A 20,426-nucleotide genomic window follows, 5' to 3' on the forward strand; every position below is an offset into this window, starting at 1 on the left:
CTTCAAAATACTCGGACCCTTCATCTTGGGGTACCATTTGGCTGCGCCCCGCCAAAAGGGTGCCGTCCATGTCTAGAACCAGCGTGTGGCGCAATGGATCGACAGGAGGTGGCAATAGACTATCCAAATCTTTTCTCTGCCTCTTTAACCCTCGAGTTCCCACTGGTGCATCCTCAAGCTTATCCATTTAACTAATTTGCAACGATGCAAAGGAACAAATATCTGGATTTTTAAAATAATGGATGATATTAATGATATAATTTGGTTAAAAAATAGAAAAGGCTTGGATTTTTAAGATAATGGATGTTAAACAAAAATGCCCAAAGAGTTTTTTAAGATAATGGATGACATTAATTATATAAAAAGAAGCTTTCTATTATTTTTTTAAAAATATATATTTTAAATAAAATTTTGTAAAATTGTTGGAATATGTAAATTTTTACCAAATTATTCTACCATAATTTTATATAAATTTGTTGGAATTTGTGAACTTTTAGAATACTAAAACTATACATTATAATAAAAAAACACATTTCCAATAAATTTATAATAAAGTAGAAATCATAATTTTAACTAAAAATTATTTTAACGGATTTTAATTAAAAATTTTAACTCTTTATAAATCATATTAATAATATAAATTTATATATTAATATAAACTTTATTTTTAAAATATATAATATTTAAATTATAATAAAAATTTACATCTTAAACGGAGTCGGGTCAAATTTGATCTTTTGTGAGTGTTTTAAGATTTTGTCCATGTTCATATTTATCTGTAAAAGTTCATATTGCTTCAATTTATTAGAATTCTCGAATGACAACGATTTGGTCAAACAATAAATTATTGACTCTGGTTTGATTATATGTGCAATGATTTAAATTGGGTAAAATATGTCACTGTAAAATCCAGATATGTTATATCTGGATTTTTTAAATAATGCATGAGATTAATTATATAATTTGATTAAAAATAATGCAAGACATTAATTTTATAATTTGATTAAAAAAGAAAATGATTGGATTTTTAAGATAATGTATGTTAAAAAAAGGGTCTAAGAGTTTTTTCAAGATAATGGATGACATAATAAATAAAAAGGGCTATGAGTTTTTTTGAGTGTATATATATATATATATATATATATATATATATATATATATATATATATATATATATTTTCATATATATTTTTTTTAAATTTTACTAAATTATTGAATAAAATTTTAAGCAAAGTTTTTTGGTAAAAATTACATAAGAGAAATTTTTGGCCTATGTGTTTCGAACCAACAAGTGTGATTCATTATCTGGTTCTTGATGATGAACCACACTTGTTGGTTCGAAATGCCTCGGCCAAAATTTTTTCTTATCTGATTTCTACCAAAAGACTTTGCTTAATTCATTATGGATCACAGAAACTTGAATACAAATAAAATTTCATCAAAATCTTATATAAATTTATTGAAATTTATAATCAAATGTTAAAACCATACCTACAAAAAAAAAAAAAAACAATACATTTCAAATAAATTTGCAATAAAACAGAAATCATAATTTTAACCAAAACTTATTTGGGCCAATACTAATTAAAAACTCTAATTTCTTATAAATCATATTAATGATATAAAATTATATTTTAATATATATTTTACTTTTAGAGATATAACATTTAAATTATATTGAAAATTTATATTTTAGCGGAGTCAAATTTGATCATTTGTGAATGTTTTAAGATTTTGTCCATATTCATCTTTGCAGAGTTTTAAAATTTAGGCCATGTTTATCTAATAAATACATAAATGCATGATAATAGATAATATTAATGATACAAGTTTTTACATATTTATCTATATTAATTATATAATAAATTATTATTTTTTTGTTGAAGAAGATTCGGACCTTCTATTTCATTTAATCGAATATAAATTACATAAAATACATCAGTCCACCAGGAACTGTAGACTAAGGAAAAAACCAAACTCAGACTGCCAATGAGCCAAAGGCCAAAGCCCCAACCCCTACACACAACATCTCTAAACCCTTAAAAGAAATACAAAGCTAAGACTGAATGGTCAACCCTCCGAAAGCCGGCGGTCGAGAAAAAGGAATCGGACCCGAAGAGGAAAAAAAGTACCAATCTATAAGGATTACGTGTCTGAAAGGCTCACTAACCCTCGGACCTATAGAACGTACTATAATCAACAGTTCCCGCCAAGAATGAATTGCACCCATGTTTCCCGCTGAGAATAACATGCACCCCTGATTCCCGCCTTCGTCCGGACTTGCATCTTTAATCTCGACCGTCAAATCCCCACGCCCGATCCAACGGTAGTGGAGGATATCGCAGTGCATAGAAGCGCGGCGGTTACCCTTATGGACCCATCAACTAGCACGATCGTTCCTGACCGTAGATCCGCCTTTCTTGATCCAACGGCTGAGGATCATATCGCGCGGGTCTACATCACCGAAAAATAGCACGCGATGAGGGTGGTATTCGATCTTACCCCTTGGCCACGTGTTGCCCGTTGAATGGAATCGCTCCCAAATCGGAAAAACGCTTCCTACTTGCAAGGCATGCGATCACCGACCAACCACCCCAAACACGGTACAGCGTGCCAAGACGGAAAACCAGGGGTTTTGTGGCCGTCGATATATCCCGGAATCCGGCCTCTCGTAGCATCCCCTCTATGCCTGAACCTGATCCATAGAAATATGTTTCTTCCGCCATCCAGCCACCCATCCAAAAAACAGAGGCTTCCAAACTGCTTCCCCCTGGAGCCTCTGTGAATGTGCTTCTGAATGTTGTGAAGGCCGCAAATGGCCTGCATCCCACTAAAGACCTGATAGTGAATAAAACAGCTAATCATAAAGAAACTAATTCATCTAGGCCTCACCTCCATGGCTCTGTTCCGAAATACCATACTGTCTTCATCCGCCTGGTCATGACAATTCGCCTTTAATCTGTTCTGAGGCAACTCTTGCCAACCCATCGCAACCTTGTTTTCTGTACAGATCACTCCTTGATTGGCTAGAATATCCACCAATTTATTGGCAGTTCTGCGCACATGGTTAAAACTTACTGTTCGAAGGCTTTGGAGGTGAAGCTGAATCCGTTGAAAGACCTGGATCAGCCTCCAGTTTTTTGAAATTTTTTCCGGCGTCGTCCCCCAGCTGATTCTCTTGACCGAGTTAATGATTAACTCAGAATTAGCTTCCACTATCACATTTTGGCGGTTATCCTGCTTCAAGAATTCTAAACATTGCTCCATAGCCATTAATTCCGCCATATTGTTAGTGGATTTTCTTAAGTGGCAATGGAAGATGAAAAGAATACATCCCTTAACACCCCTCCATAACCAGCAGTGACCGGGTTGCCTTTTGAAGCCCCATCAATATTGTATTTCAAAAAACCTTTAGCAGGAGGATGCCAAAAATCCTACTCAGAATCCATAGCTATTACCCTCCTGTCTAAGCCTTGATGTATAAGTCCCTGCAGCCCCAGCTGACTGAGAATCCTCAAATCAGCTTCTGAAGGCGGGTTCTTAGGGGGATTTCGCACTATAGTGCCAATAGTCTCCTTAAGTTGTTTTAGGATCTGCTCATAAAGGCGATAGGATGGCTTCTTTTCATTTTTGAAGATTCTATTGTTCCTTTCTTTCCAAACATTCCATATAATGAAGCTTGGCATAAGAGCCCAAGCTGAATCAAGAACTTCATAATCTGAAAAGTTTCTTCTCTAGTTGTTTAGGGTATTGATAATACTCCGTTTTTCCCTGTCGGTCTATTGGAAAATGGTGGCAAACGTATCCCACAACCTAGAGTTGAAAAAGCAATTGTTGAGAAGGTGCTCCATAGTTTCCTCTTGGGATTCACAGAGCTGTAATCTAGAAGGCCCTAGAACACCCCTCTTTCGAATGTTGTCCCAGGTCAAAATTTTCTTATGCTGAGTTAGCCACATGAAGAGTTTAATCTTCTTCCAACCTTGATGCCTCCAAAGTTTCTGCCAAGTCCTGTCCAGAACATGGGAATCCAGATCAAGGAGTATGTGTTTTGCCTCCTTAAGATTAAAGTTACCTTCATTATTGTATCCCCATCTCAGTTGGTCATGCCCCCCAGACACTAAAATGTTATGCTCTTAACCTGCAAAAGATACCCAAATATAGAATATGCGAAGAAAGATACCGAGAACATAGAACACTGAGAGATAATAGCAAATACTTTATTATGGAGAAAGCAATGTTCACTGGCCTCTTCGAGGGGGCAACCTCCAATAGAGCAGAGCTCAATACAAAAATAAGACACAATGCTCCTCGCAGGGAGTCTCTATCCTTTATATATGACTCATACATGCAATACCAAGGATCAATACCATGGGTTTTATTATTACCATCTATCTAATACTACGACCCATTTGTAACTAACTGTGGTCCCGTCATTAATTGCAGGTTAACCACTTACAATTATTAATGTGGGCTTTATTGACTCTTGACTATGACTCGATCCCATTACATAAATAAGGGGGTTAGGGTGGGACCCTAACATACCCTCCCCCTTAAGACTAGGCTTGTCCTCAAGGCTGAAGCTGCGGAAACTGCTGAAGAATAGTGGCTGGTTCCCAAGTTGCATCTTCCAGAGAGGTGTCTTTCCACTTGACGAGGACTTCCCTAATGATGCGGCCCCGCAAATGCCTGTCTCGTGTGTCTAGGACTTGTTCAGGTTGGAGCCAGATTGAACCTTCTTCGTCCAATTCAGGTAGACTGGTTTGAATTCTGCAATTGTTCCCAATCACTTTCTTGAGGCACGAGACATGGAAAACTAGATGGATTTTTGCAGTAGGTGGCAAAGCCAACTTGTAAGCCACTTCCCCAATGCGCTGAAGTACTTGGTATGGTCCGTAGAATTTTGGAGATAGTTTCTGACAACCCTTGTCTTTGAGTGATGTTTGCTTATATGGTTGTAGCCTCAAAAAGACCCGATCCCTTCTTGAAATTGGCGCTCTGAGCGATGCTGGTCTACCTGTTGCTTCATGCGGTTCTGAGCTTGATGAAGATTCTCTCTAAGATGGGGGAGCATGGTTGCGCGATGTTGTAGGAGTTGATCCACTGCTTGTACTTTTGAGCACCCCTTGAGATAAGAAGTAGGGGAAGGAGGGAGTTGACCATATACTGCTTCATAGGGAGTCATTTTGGTGGTGGCATGATAGTTGGTGTTATACCACCATTCAGCTAGAGGTAACCACTATACCCAAAGATGTTGATTTTCTGAAGTGAAACACCTAAGGTAGGTTTCCAGACATTTGTTGACGGCTTCAGTTTGACCATCCATTTGCGGGTGATAGGAAGTACTGAGTTTTAGTTGAGTGCCTTGTATCCTGAAGAGTTCCTGCCAAAAATTACTGGTGAAGATCGGGTCGCGATCGGACACAATAGAAGTGGGCATGCCATGCAATTTGAAGATCTAATCCATGAAAGATTGAGCGACCAAAGTTGGTGTAAACGGGTGGGGTAGGGCGCAGAAATGAGCATACTTCGAAAGTCTGTCCACAACCACCATGATGACTGACTTGTTTGCTGACTTTGGAAGACCTGTAATGAAATCCATAGAAACCTCCGTCCAAATTGATGCTGGGATGGGCAATGGTTGTAATGTGCCTGGTGTGTTGACGGTTTCCCCTTTGTGGCGTTGAAAGACATCACATTCTACTACGAAAGTAAGGATGTCCTTTTTCATCCCTGTCCAAAAAAATGATCTTCTGGTGCGAGCATACGTCTTCTGAAAGCCCGAATGTCTTGAAATGGGAGATGAGTGCAATTCTGCCAAAATACAACTTTTGAGGGTGGATGCTGGTGATATTACGACTCTGTCCTTGTAGCGAAGAATATCATCCTGCCACGAGTAGCCCTTTGTGGAATTTAGATCTACCTGCAATTGAGAAATGAGTTGGGAGAGCCCGGGATGTGAAAACCATTCCCTATGAGCCTCTTCAATCCATTCTGGAATGGGGAGGGAAATTGCTAGCAGAGTACTTTCCTCTTCAAATTGGCGAGATAATTCATCTGCTACACTATTGTCTTTCCCTTTCTTGTAAATGATCTCATATTCATATCCCAGCATTTTGGCTAGCCATTTATTTTGTTGTGGGGAGGATAGGCGTTGCTCCAAAAAATATTTAAGACTGTGATAATCTGTGCGGATTCGGAAACGTCACCCCAATAAGTAAGGTCGCCAGGTCTCTACTGCATGTAAGATGGCCATCATTTCCTTCTCGTAGGTAGATTGGCCCAGATTCCTCCCACTTAGTTGTTGGCTTGTGAAGGCCAAAGGTCGCCCTTCCTGCATTAAGACCGCCCCAATACCTGTACCCGAAGCATCACATTCAATGACAAAAGATTTGGTGAAGTCAGGTAGTGCTAAAACTGGAGTGGAACACATGGCATTTTTTAGAGCGGTAAATGCCTGTTGTGCTTCCTCATTCCAGAAGAATGAATTTTTCTTTAGGAGTTGAGTGACGGGCTTCGCTATGCGACCATAGTTGCAGACAAATTGACGATAATAACCTGTGAAACCCAAAAATCCTCTCAAGCTCTTCAAGGTCTTAGGTTGAGGCCAATCCTGCATTGCCTGGATCTTTTTGGGGTCCACCTTGACACCTTCACGCCCCATAATGTGGCCCAAATACTCAACTTCTTCCATGCCAAACGAAAACTAGGACATCTTGACAAATAATTTATGCTTGCGGAGCAGTTGCAAGAGTAGATCTACATGCTGAAGAGTGCGGCCCAAGTGCAACTATAGATGAGGATGTCATCGAAGAAGACAAGGACAAATTTCTTGAGATATGGTTTGAGAATGTGGTTCATAAGGCTCTGAAAAGTAGAGGGGGCATTACAAAGACCAAATGGCATGACCAGGAACTCATAATGGCCTTCATGAGTTCTGAAAGCAGTCTTTGGAATGTCGACTTCCTTCATGCGAATTTGGTGGTAGCCTGAGCAAAGATCCAACTTAGTGAATAATTGAGCCCCATTGAGTTCATCCAGCAAATTGTCAACCACCGGAATGGGAAATTTATCTTTGACTGTCTACTTATTGAGGGCCCTGAAGTCGGGACACATCCGCCACTCCCCATCTTTCTTGAGCACCATGACCACTGGGGATGAATAAGGACTAATGTTGGGACGAATGACACCTGCTTCGAAAATTTCCTTGATTATTTTTTCTATTTCATTCTTTTGGGTGAACGGATATCTGTATGGGTGCACATTTGGGGGTTGGGCCCCTAGAACTAAGGTGATGCTATGATCATGTTCCCCTCACGAGGGTGGAAGCTCATGAGGCTTGTCAAAGACTGGTAGATGGTTATTTAAAATCTGTTGCATCTCAGGATGAATTGGCAGAGACTTGGTTTTGACTGCCTAGATGGCATTAAATTGAGCTATAACCCAATGATTTCCCTTTTTTAACAATTTTTCCATCCTATGCGAGCTGATGATAGAGGAGCCTCCTGCTTGGAGTCCACGGAGGGTATGTGTGTATTTGTTCTGCTTAAAACTCATATATAACTCCTGGAAATCCATTGTGATTGGCCCAAGAGTGCAAAGCCATTCAGCGCCGAGGACAATGTCGCAACCTCCCATGTGTATGGTAAACATGTGGGTTTTCAACTGATAATCCCCCATTTGAAGTTTGACATTTTCACAGCGGCCTTCACATTTCATTGTGCCTCCATCCACAATTTGGACTTGGAAGTTAGAAACTGCTCGTACAAAACAATGCACTGCTTCTGCAACTTTTTGATGGATGAAATTATGTGTACTTCCACTATCAATCAAGACTACTACTGGGCGATGTTTAATAAACCCTCTGATTTTGAGAGTTTGAGGTGAAGAAATCCCTGCCAAAGCATGCAGCGAAATAACTGGTTCGTCAGAGACATTGTCCTTTTGGTTGTCTTCTTCTAGCGCCTCATGTTCCTCAAGTGGTGGATCTTCCTCTGTTGAGCTGTAGTTAGTGGCATCAATTTGAAAAAATTTGGGCTCCTTGCATTTATGACCTGGGGAGTATTTTTCATCACAGTAGCAACATAGTCCTTGCTTTCTTCTTTCGGCCATTTCTGCAGGTGACACCTTTTGGACCTTAAGTGTTTGAGTCGTGTTGTGAGCCTGTGGGGGGTGACCTTTAGCGGAGAAATTTGGGCGATTGTACTGGGCTGCTAATGCACATTCCACATTATGAGCTACCTTGGAAGCTCCGTCCATGTGGGAGGGTGGTGCAGTAGGACTTGGGCTTTGATGGCTTCTTTAAGACCGCTGATAAAACATTCCGTGTAGAACACATCTGAGAGACCCCAAGTGCGGAAGGCTAAGGCTTCAAAAGCTGTAATATATTCATCCACTGTACCAGTCTGTCGGAGCTTAGTAAGATGACCCAAAAAAGAAGAGTCCTGGTCAAAGCAGTCTTGAAGAGCTTTTTTGAATTTGGTCCAAGTCAGAAAAGGTCCATTGCAACGTTGATGCCATTCCCACGATTGCCACCTTTCATTGTCCAAGTACATGCTCCCCACCATAAGCTGAGTCGCATCATCTAAGATGTTATTCATATTGAAATACTGCTCTATTTGTGCTATCCATGCTGACGGGTGAGAACCGTCAAATTTATGCATATCCAACTTGGGAGGTCGCTGACGGGGTTGTTGGTGGGTGTGCCAGACGTGAGGAGAGTGGCTAGACTCACCCTCACTGTGTCCATTGCCATTATACGCCTCCTCGTGGGCTGCCTCCTTGCCCTTTGGGATTATGCTCTCGACCAGGCTAGTTAGTCGGTTAAGCTGAATGTGGAGGGATTGCACGGAGTCTTCAAGTTTGTCCATCCTTTCATTGGCCATCGCTTGAGCTCTAGTTTCTACCATGCACCGACCTGATGTTTTTTTAAAATTGGGACCGCCTAAAAATTTTTTCACTAAGAATTGAATGGTACCACCGTGCTCAGCTCGTCGTCCTGATTCTGATGGGCTAGATCACCAATAAGCGCCCCGGGAGATCTCAGACTTTTTTTTTGAAAACTCCTAACGGAGTTTTACTCCTTCCTTATCAATACTGCAGTCGCCAAATCCTCAAAATTTCAATGTGGCCAAAAGTCCTTTGAAAATTATACCCCGATATAGGAACCCTTCACAACGACTCAGATCTGGTGGATCTGAGAGATCTAAATGGAAGATCGGATAGTTCTGGGCGGCGGAATAGGCTGATGCTTGCGGATCTGATGGATCTAATAGATCGGAGTGGCTGGGCTGCTAACTAAGAACTGTTGGACTGATGTCCGCTGCTGCTGCACTTCTTTGCGCGTTGATCTGGCAGATATTATGCTTGATCCCCAGATAGAAAAGGGAACTATGGTCTCAAGGAGTGTCAAGTGCTACAAATCGCAATATACATTAGGGTCTGACAGTAGTACTCGGCCCAATGTTTCAGGGCTCTAACTAAGGAGGATCAACCGTACCCTTAGCTGTACAACCCAACTACCCTATCGTACGAGTGAGTAATCTCTCCGAGTGTTGTTCTCGGTGTACTGTAGCAGCAAGACGGCCAAAGGTTTATCTATGGCGAGGTTGCAGAGGAGCTAAGGGGCTTCCGATATACCTAGAAGGTACTTGGAAGACAGTCCGTACGCGGTTCAGTCTAATGCGCTACTACTCGAAGGGGTACCCACAGGGGTTACAAGGGAGTCCAACAAGCGTGAACACCTCTTGTATTTCCTGTGTGCATGCCTCCCCAAATCCGCAGGTTTATGCGCTCAACGACAGATCCCGTGCTTTAAAGACGCCGAAACACGTCTCTAGCCAAAAAAAAAATTCTACGAAATGGAGATCCCACCGTCCCTGGAAAGTGCTCTGATACCACTTGTTATGCTCTTAACCTGAAAAAGATACCCAAATACAGAACATGCGAAGAAAGATACCCAGAACATAGAACAGTGAGAGACAATAGCAAATACTTTATTATTGAGAAAGCAATGTTCACTGGCCTCTTCGAGGGGGCAACCTCCAATAGAGCAGAGCTCAATACAAAAATAAGACACGATGCTCCTCGCAGAGAGTCTCTATCCTTTATATATGATTCATACATGCAATACCAAGGATCAATACCATGGGTTTTATTATTACCATCTATCTAATACTACAGCCCATTTGAAACTAACTGTGGTCCCGTCATTAATTGCGGGTTAACCACTTACAATTATTAATGTGGTCTTTATTGACTCTTGACTATGACTCGATCCCATTACATAAATAATGGGGTTAGGGTGGGACCCTACTCTAACTTTTTCATGAGTGCCTCTGCTTTAGCTTTCAAGGGGTTGTCATCTCTATAATTCAAGTTCCCCTAGGTTCTCCATTTTCCTATACCGTCAGTTTGGTCACAAAAATATTTTACCTTGGATAACCCTTTGTTATCTGTATCTTTCTTGAGGTCCATTTGGTCCTCTGTTAAGGGGTATAGGTTCTTGTTTCCATTTATCCTCCCAAAATAGAGCTAAATCTCCATCTCTGATTTCCCAGAAGCTGTTTTTTTGTACTAAGCCCCTGTTCTCCCAGGCCTTATTCCAGATGTGTGAGCCCTTTATATTTCCAGACATCCTTATATGATCATAACTTTTCCAGGAACTGGCATACTTTTCTTTCCAAATCATAGCCCACTGAGCCTTTGGGTCTTTTACCCAACGCCACCATAATTTTTCCCCTAGAACCTTGCTTAGAATCTCCAGATCATCCAATCCAAGACCCCCATAGCTTTTAGGTTTGCAGATTTTCTCCCAGGCTACTAAGGCCCATTTCTTTCTTTCTTCCCCCTTGCCCCAAAGGAAATATCTTTGGATAGTTTTGAAATGTTGCATGACTCCTGTTGGTGTTGGGAGAGCTGATAGCATGAAGACTGAGATTGATTGAAGAACCGCCTTTTTGAGCACCAACCTACCAGCCAAGTTTAAAGATCTGATTGTCCATTTCCTGATTTTATCTTGCAACTTATTAATCACCGACTCCCAAATGCTTTTGAGTAGAGGTCTAGCAGTTAGAGGAATTCCCAAATATTTTGAAGGGAGGACATCCCTTTTTCCTCTGAATAGCAATATTGGTATTAAAGAAAAAAATCTTGGATTTGGTGAGGTTAACATCCATACTTGTAGCCATGGAAAAATCATTCAGGATTTGTTTATACACAAGAGGTTCCTTGACTATGGGGATTCCCTGCAACATGGTATCATCAACAAATTGTTGATGAGTCAAGGCCTGTCCATTCTTAGAAAGTTGGAGACCATTCATCTTATTAAATTCTTTTGCATGCTTGATAGACCGACCAAGTCCTTCCATCATGAGGATGAAAAGAAAGGGTGAGAGCGGGTCTCCCTGCCTGAGACCTATTGAAGGCGTAAATGTCTCGGAGGGAGAGCCATTAACCAAAATTGAAAAGTTGGAAGAGGTTACCAGGCCCATAACCCACCGGACCCAATTATGGTCAAACCCAAATGCAATAAGAACTTTCCTGATATAGGTCCAATTCAACTTATCATAAGCTTTGGCAAGGTCTAGTTGCATTATCATTCCAGCCTGCCTATTACTAGTCAATGAGTGCACCACCTCATGCGCTTGAATGATGTTATCTAGAATTTGTCTACCTTCCACATAACTAGATTGTTCTACAAAGACTAGTGTAGGAAGAAGAGGCTTGAGTTTGTTGGCCACAACCTTGGATATAATCTTGTAGACCACATTGCACAAAGCTATGGGTCTAAACCTGTCTGGAGTTTGAGCATTGTCCTGTTTAGGTATCAGGGCTATAAAGGAGGTATTTAACACCTTCAAAATAGTTCTATTCATTCTAGAATCTTCCACTACATTCAGAATGTCATGTTTAACAATATTCCAGCAAGCTTTAAAGAAATCCACATTGAAACCATCAGGGCCAGATGCTTTTCCATTCTGCATTTCTTTGAGGACTTCACTAACCTCCTCTTCAGTCACTGGCTTATTAAGGTTGAAATTATCCTCTCTAGACACCAGCCTAGGTATATGTCTTGTTAAGTCCCTGATGGAGTGCTCTCTATCAAAAATGGTTTCCTCTGCTATACCTCGAAAATGCTGGACTAACACAACTTCTATATCTTCATGGGTATTAAAAAGATTCCCTCCCTCATCCTTGATCAAAGAGATTCTATTGTGAGCTCTGTTTGCCATGGTGGATCTATGGAAAAATTTAGTGTTTTGCTCTCCTTCTTTAAGCCATGAACTCTAGATTTTTGTTTCCAGAATATTTCCTCTTGCTTACATAAATTTTCCCACTCTTGCTGATGTTTGGTGACTTGTTCACTTTTGACTTTATCATAACCATCCGTGATAAGGGCTTGGTTGAGTTCCTGCATTTTATCTTCAGCAGATTTTTTTGCTTCAAAAATATTACCAAATTCATTCTTGTTCCATTCTTTAAGCCTGAGCTTGATATGCTTTAGTCTTTTGTGTAGAAGGAACATTCTTGTACCCTGAATATGCGAATCTTCTGACCACCAATTTGCAATGTTTCTAATGAAATCTGGGTGTGAAAGCCATATATTCTCAAATCTAAAAGGTCTATTCCTGGGAGTACCAATACCCTGCACCTCCAGTTGAACCGGCCAGTGATCTGATCCTCCAAAGGGGAGAAGTCTCGCTATCATTTCCTTATCAGTGAGCATAAGGTCCTCTGAGATTAAGAATCTGTCTAGCTTTGAGGCTACTTGAGACTCTCCTCCTCTTTTATTGTTCCAAGTGAAGAAACCATTGCTCGTATCAGTGTCAACGAGCTTCAGATTATCGATAGAAGTTTGAAATGCTAAAGAGTCTTTGCTGAGAATTCTGGTTCCTCCTTTTTTCTCTGAAAGTGATTTGATCATGTTGAAGTCCCCCCCCCCCCCATGATCCATGGTATACCTATACGTCTGTCTCTGAGATCCACAAGAGAATCTATAAAATTGAGTTTATCATCCATTCTTTGGGGCCCATAAACATTCGTGACCAGATAGGTCTCCCTATCTCCCATAGGCTGAATAACCACTGATAAATAATTACTTGTTGCCTCAACATATATGATGTCACTCTTTTGGGGGTTCCATAGAGTGAGTATACCTCCTGCTGTATTCTCTTCTTTGACTTCTAGAAACTCAAATCGATTGAGCCATTTGCTATGAAATTATTTTATTTTTTGAATCAAACATTTAGTTTCCTGGATAAAAATGATGTCCGGAGCTGCCTGTTTCATTCTATTACTATGTAATCTTTGTTTTATTTTTCTACCTAGACCTCTTATGTTCTAAGATGTGAACTTCATCATTAAAGATTTGTAAAGGAGTAGCTGGTTAGGTCTTTCATCTTACCTGAATCAATCATTAGCTTTCCACATTCCATCAATAGCTCGTTCTTCTTTTTCCTGCCTCTTTTCTTTCCTGGGTTTCTAGGCACTAAACCTGGTGTGGTTTTCAAAGTTTTCACACCTTCATCAGCCTACCTTTCATTGCTTCTTTGCCTCTCCAGTCCTTTAGCCTGAGTTTTCCATATGAACAGTTGCTGGACTCTATTGAATTCCTCTTAAGGTAATAAATCTACCCCTCCCATTGTTCCCTGTTTCAAGAACCCTTCCAGATCTAGGTGTTCTTTGTCAAGAATCTCCTGTAGTTCCTAGTCCTCCATTTCCATCTCACTCTATGTCATTTCCTGATCCATTTCCAGTTCTAAATCGCACATCATGGCCTCTTTCTGTTTATTACTACCCTGAGTGTGTTCATGTTCTTCTTCTTTCTCTTGCTCCTCTGGACTCCCTTCCATTGTCTGATCTACTTTTGCTAACTCTTCTTCTTATTCAAGTACTTTGAACCTGTTCTGATTTACCTGTTGCCCTTCTGTTTGAAGTGGCTTAGGCCCCCTTTTTCCCCCTTTTCCTTTTTGTACCACTTTGTGAAAGCTTTCATTATCTTTCATGGTATTAGCTTTACTCTTGGTTTCTATTTTACTGAGAGGGTAATCTCTTAAAAGGTGCCCGTGCTCATGGCATCTGCGGCATTTGAAAGGAATATGTTCATAATCTACTGTTTGCACCCATTCTTCATCAAAAACTTCCAAGATTACCTCATTCGGTAAAGCTCGAGAGAGATCCATCTCCACATATATTCTTGCAAAGGATGTGTATTTTCACCTTCTGGTGGCCGCCAAAGCTTTAACAAAACACCCTAATTTATTTCTTATGGCAGATAATGATTCCATTTTCCAATAATCAAGAGGTAGAAAGTAGAGCCTTACCCAGACCGGGACCGAAGTGAACGTCTCACGCTCCGAGACAAAATTCATAATCCATGGCCGCATATAGAGGCCTGCTGCTACATAAAAATATGGCCCTCCTTCAAACACTCTGTCTTTATCTTCAATATTTGTAAAGACCATAGTGAAGAATCCCTTAGACCCAAGATGTAGGTCTATGCTTCCTTTTGGTTTCCAGTGGTATTTGATCCATGTCTGTAAAGCTTTTTCAGTGGGCCATAACCCCATGAATTTACAAATGATTGCATATGTCCGCATGTGGTCCCTGTGCGCCTGCAGAGCAGGATCATTTAAAACCACTCTAGGTGTGATCACAGCTTTGGGTTTGCATGGTCCCTTTGGTGCTTTGTTTTTTGTTCCATGTTCCTTGTCTTCTTCCTCATTTTCATTTGTGCTATTATTATCCCTTGATTTGGTGCAATCCTGCTCCCCTTCAATGCTCCTTTTCCCTTCTCCTGAAGGACCTCTAACATTTTCTAATGGTTTCTTGCCTCTGCTGGCCACAACCTGCTTATAGGAGGGAGTGGAGCTCCCTCCTTTGCACCCTTCCATGGTGGTCAACGCTTGCAGAAATCAGTAACCCTAGCTGATCGCTCCACCTCCTATCCTCCGGAAAAAAATAATAAAAAAATAAAATTAATTATATAATAAATTAGAACAAATATAATATATTATTTATATGATATATTATTGTCGTAGTTTATTTGGAAAGTTTTTTGGCATTTTTTTCATTATTCCATAGGGATTTCTTAGAATCATAAGTTCGAGTTGAAAACTCTCCACAATCTCAGTGCTCTATGGATTTTTTAGAGTACTGAATCCATATATATCCAGTCAAAAACTTTAAATAACAAAAAAAAAAAATTGGCAAAAAAAAAAATTCTCAAGATTCCAATGGAAAAGTCCAAAACATAACATGTTTAAACAACATTTATATTGTTTAAAATAAAATAAAATCCTTTATCTGATTTGCAAGGATGCAAAGGAACAAATGGGCTATGTAGAAGCTTAAGGGGTAACACGTAGTGAGTGTCCCTTAGTAAAAATTCAGTCGTGCCGTAAACCCTCATATTGCTTCAATTTATTGGAGTATTCGAATGGGAATGACAATGATTTGGTCAACAATAAATTATTGAGTTGAGTTTGATCATTTGTGCAATGACTTAGATTGGGTCAAATATTTAACTGTAAAATGCATAGGTTATACTTGGATTTTTAAAATAATGGATGACATTAATTATATAATTTGGTTAAAAAAGAAAACACTTAGTTTTTTAAGATAATGGATGTTAAAAAAAACGCCCATGAGTTTTTTCCAAGTTAAAAAAAAAAGACTTTCTATTACTTTTTTCAAAAAAATAAAATTTTACCAAAACTTTATATGGATTTGATGGAATATGTAAACTTTTACCAAATTGTCGGAATACAATTTTACCATAACTTATATAAATTTTTTGGAATTTGTAAACTTGTTGGAATTTGTTAACTTTTAGAAGACCTTTTATTAATTTTTTCAAAAAATATATTTTCTCTAAAATTTTACAGAATTGTTGGAATAAAATTTTACCAAAACCTTATATGGATTTGTTGGAACATGTAAACTTTTACCAAATTGTCGGAATTTTATGCATTCAGGGATATTGTGGTGACATTGATATATTTTTTCAAAAAATATATTTTCTCTAAATTTTTACAGAATTGTTGGAATAAAATTTTACCAAAACCTAATATGGATTTGTTGGAATATGTAAATTTTTACCAAATTGTCGGAAATTTATGCATTCACGTCGGGACATTGTGGTGGCATGGATTTGTTGGAATTTGTAAACTTGTTGGAATTTGTAAACTTTTAGAAGACTTTTTATTAATTTTTTCAAAAAAATATATTTTCTCTAAAATTTTACAGAATTGTTGGAATAAAATTTTACCAAAACTTTATATGGATTTGTTGGAATATGTAAACTTTTACCAAATTGTCGAAATACAATTTTACCATAATTTATATAAATTTGTTGGAATTTATAAACTTTTAGAATGCTTAAATCATAGTTTCAAATTAAAAATGTATTTCAAATAAATTTATAATAAAACAAAGATCATAATTTTAACCAAAAATTATTTAGACCGATTTTAACTAAAAACCCTAATTTCTTATAAATCATATTAATAATATAAATTTATATATTAATATACACTTTATTTTTAAAATATATAAATATTTAAATTATAATGAAAATTTACATCTTCAACCAGGTCTGGTCAAATTTGATCCTTTGTGAGTGTTTTAAGATTTTTTCCATATTCATATTGATCTGTAAAAGTTCATATTGCTTCAATTTATTGGAATTCTTGAATGGGAATTGCAACGATTCAGCCAAACAATAAATTATTGAGTCTAGTTTTATCATATGTGCAATGACTTAGATTGGGATGGGGTTAGATAAAATATTTAACTGTAAAATGCCTATGTTATACTTGGATTTTTAAAATAATAAATGATATTAATTATATAATTTGATTAAAAAATAATGCATGATATTAATTATATAATTTTATTAAAAAAGAAAATGCTTGGATTTTTAAGATAATGGATGTAAAAAAATGTCCTAGGAGTTTTTTCAAGATAATGGATGACATAATAAATAATAGGGGTTATGAGTTTTTTTAAGTATATATTTTTTTTTCTAATTTTTCAAAAAACATTTTCTTTAAAATTTTATTAAATTATTAAATAAAATTTTAAGCAAAGTCTTTTGGTAGAAATCACCTGAGAGAGATTTTTTATCAAAACGTTTTGAACCAACAAGTGTGGTTCATTATCAGATGATGAACCACACTTGTTGGTTCAAAACGCCTCAACCAAAAATTTCTCTTATGTGATTTCTACCAAAAAAACTTTGCTTAATTCATTGTGGATTACAGAAGCTTAAATACAAAATAAAATTTTATCAAAATCTTACATGAATTTATTGAAATTTATAAACTCTACGTAATCTTTTTCAAAATGTTAAAACCATACCTACAATGAAAAATACATTTCAAATAAATTTACAATAAAACAAAAATCATAATTTTGACCAAAACTTTTGTAGGCCAATTCTAATTAAAAACTCTAATTTCTTATAAATCATATTATTGATATAAAATTATATATTAATATATATTCTACTTTTAGAGATATAATATTTAAATTATATTGAAAACTTATAGTTTAGTAGTCTAATTTGATCATTTGTGAATGTTTTAAGATTTTGTCTACATTCATCTTTGCAGAGTTTTAAAATTTAGATCATGTTTATCTAATAAATGTATAAATGCATGATAATGGATCATATTAATGATAAAAGTTTTCATATATCTATCTATATTAATTATATAATAAATTACAACAAATCTAATATATTATTTTATATTATTTATATGATATATTGTTGTCATAGTTTATTTTGAAAGTTTTTTGGCATATGTTTTCATTTAATTTGTTCATTATTCAGTAGGGAATTCTCAGAATCATAAGTTTGAGTTGTAAATTCTCCACAATCTGAGTCCTCTATGGATTTTTTAGAGTATTGAATTCATATATATCCAGTCAAAAACCTATTTGAAATGACAAAAAACAAAATTTGACCAAAAAAACTTTTGTCAAATTCCAATAGAATACTCCAAAACATAACATATTTAGACAACGTTTATATTATTTAAAATAAAATAAAATTTTCATCTACATTTTTCAAATTTATATTTTATAAAAATCTCAAACTTTTTATTGATATGACATACTTTTAATCGATTTTAAAAATATATATTTAAAAATAAAAATATTTCATTATTTAAAAATAAAAATTAATATAATTTTCAAACAATAAAAAAATTCATTTAAATTTAAATATTGTATCTTTTAAAAATATAATATATATATAATTTGAAATGTTATAGTCTTATTTTCTATGTTTTAAAGTTTTTTTAGTAAATTTCTCGGTCAAATTTACTTAAAAATTTTGTTAGATTTGTTAGAATCACAAATTTGAATTGTGAACCTTCTATAAAGTGTTTTTTAATGAATCTATTTATGCATTTAAAACACAATTTAAATAACAAAAAATAACAATCTAACTAATAATTATTTGGTTGATTCAACAAAAGAACTCCAAAACTTTGAATAGTTAGATAACATAGTTGAACATTTTAAAATTTTTATTATGATTTTTTTTAAACTCTTTCTACTAATTAATGAATAGAATATATATATATATATATATATATATATATATATATATATATATATATATATATATATATATATATATATATATATATATATATATATAGACACACACAAAATGACTTTTTTTCACAACATGTTTTTTTGTTAATTTTAACCAAAATCGAGAAGAAATTTTAAACTACTTAGAAATGACTAAGTAGTTTAATATGTAGAATTCGAGTGCACTAGAGGTTTTTCAAGGTGTTGAATCCATTTATGCATTCAAAAATGCATTTTAAGTGGTAAACAATCACATTTTTGCTTGAAATTATTGTAGGTTTTAACCCTGTACATATATTACCTGTATACGAATTTTAAAAACAGAAAATAAACAATGGTGAGAGCATAAAACATAAAACAAATATACACAGATATTTTCCCAAGGATCCCAAAACCAGGACTACTAGATTGATTTTTCATTATATTCCTTTCAATGTTACAATACATATATATACATGTTGAAGCATCTATAAACCTCAATCCATTAACCCTGGATTAGAACATAAGTGCAGTTCCCTTGATCAGATCTACAAAATACCATGGAGAGAAAGCCATCATGCCCAAAACCATGTGCAAAATCCATACACAAAACCATAGGTAGTCGTGAAAAAATATAACACACACCCAACATTTTCCCACCTGTTTTATTCCCACAGGGGGCCACAAGAGAGCTTTGTCATTTTTCCATCTCTGCAACGCACATTGTTTCTCTATACCAAGAGAACTTCTCAGTGCTCACAGACTTTGTCAATGGATCTGCAGTATTATTCAAAGTGTCCACCTTTACCAGCAACACCTTTTTATCCTCAACCATATCCCTCACAAAGTGATATTGAGCATCAATATGCTTTGTCTTTGAATGATAAGCAAGATTCTTTGCAAGAAAATTGCACTTTGGCTGTCATAGTCTATCCTTATATCTCGTTGTACTAACCCCATACTTGAACACAATCTATACAACCAATTTGCTTCCTTTCTTGCATTAGTGATTTTCATGTATTTTGCCTCTATAGTTGAAAGTGCCACTACAGATTGTGTCTTACTCATCCAACTGACTGCACCTCCAAATAGGTTAAATGCATACCCACTTGTAGATCTTCTTTGATCCAAATATCTAGCCCAGTTTGCATCAACAAAGCCACAGATGTGCAAAACTTTGTCCAATCTTGGTCTTCCTTAGTAGCACAACCATAATCACTAGTGCCATGCAAATACCTGAAAACCGCTTCATTATTGTCCAATGCTCCTTCCCTAGTTTTGACATAAACCTGCTCAATACTCCGATTGTATGCACAATCTCTGGTCTAGTACATATTATTGCATACATCAAGCTACCGACTGCACTTGCATATGGAACACGTAACATGTCCTATTTGAACTCATGACACAGTAGGAAGACTGACAGGGAGACAGTGACAAATTACTGTGTAACAGATGCCCCCTAAAGCATGAAGCCCGAGAGAGTGGGAGGGGTGAAATGCTTTACGAAACTCGCTGAACTGGAACACCACCAGGAAGAACCTGCACGTATGTACATCTGATAGATAATCAATTACATGTAGTCCAGGCATGGGGGCAGCCATCCAAAAGACATATAAAGGAGGTATGTGGTATGGACGCAGCCACCCAGCTAAAGAGACCATGATGATAATAAAGGTATGGTCGCAGCCATCCATGAAGACTCAGGCATGGGCGCAGCCATCCATCAATGAGTCATGTAATAATTATAATAATCCACAAAATCGCAACCTGGATTACAATAGACAAAATCCAGGGTCTTGCGCTCCATCTCGACCCGAACAAAGTACAAGTCCAAGCATGTG

The sequence above is a fragment of the Pinus tabuliformis genome, chromosome J (genome assembly GCF_031772625.1).
Source record: "Pinus tabuliformis cultivar Carrire ecotype Pingquan chromosome J, CPIR1, whole genome shotgun sequence".
Taxonomy (NCBI): Eukaryota; Viridiplantae; Streptophyta; class Pinopsida; order Pinales; family Pinaceae; genus Pinus; species Pinus tabuliformis.